The 829-nt window shown below is 46.3% G+C and overlaps 1 non-coding gene across 1 annotated transcript; it reads right to left on the bottom strand.

Annotated features, from left to right (window-relative positions):
- Window positions 1-306: 306 nt before the first annotated feature.
- On the bottom strand, window positions 307-380 carry Trnat-cgu. The gene has a single exon. It is a non-coding gene; the product is annotated as a tRNA-Thr (tRNA).
- Between the last annotated feature and the right edge of the window lie 449 nt (window positions 381-829).

Here is an 829-nt window from a genome sequence, read left to right on the forward strand (position 1 = left end):
TTTTTACTCACTTGGAGAAAGGTACAATAGACCCTCAAATAAACTGCCGCAGCGTCATTTTCGTGTCTCATATAGGCAAGAAATGCAGTTCATTCAAGTACCAACTTTTGGCTACTTTTCATATGTTTACGAAACGCGGCATGTGATGATTTCAACTGCCCATTTTCCACAACTTTTCAGAGATGAGGTTTGCTGCGCTTTCAACTACCTAGTTTCAACTACCTTTAGGATGAAATGATAATTAAATGAAGACCCTAAGCTGCGGACAGCCGTTGATATACATCAACGGGCACAATTGAAAATGTGTGCCCCAACCGGGACTCGAACCCGGGATCTCCTGCTTACGTGGCAGACGCTCTAGCCATCTGAGCCACCGAGGACACAGAGGATAGTACGACTGCAGGGATTTATCCCTTGCACGCTCCCAGTGAGACACACATTCCCAACTTAATGTCCACACACTACATTCGTAGTGCCCCTACCCATTACACTCGTTACTCGAGGCAGACAATCTGACAGAGTCCCGTAAGAGTTCAGGCAATGCGTGTGCATCCGCACAGAAGAAGAAGGTCAATGGCTGGTTAGCCGTAACTATGTATGGAGATGGTATCTGTTCTATCGGGCATATCCGAAATAACAGATACCTTCGGTGACCATGCAGTTCTCTAGAATGAAATGATAATTAAATAAAGACCCTAAGCTGTCGACAGGCGTTGGTATACATCAACGGGGACAGTTGAAAATGTGTGCCCCGACCGGGACTCGAACCCCGTGTCACTTTAAGTGTCTACACTTGCACTTAGGGGTCTCGTAGTCATTCAGGCCGTTT

The sequence above is a fragment of the Schistocerca piceifrons genome, chromosome 6 (genome assembly GCF_021461385.2).
Source record: "Schistocerca piceifrons isolate TAMUIC-IGC-003096 chromosome 6, iqSchPice1.1, whole genome shotgun sequence".
NCBI classification, from domain to species: Eukaryota; Metazoa; Arthropoda; class Insecta; order Orthoptera; family Acrididae; genus Schistocerca; species Schistocerca piceifrons.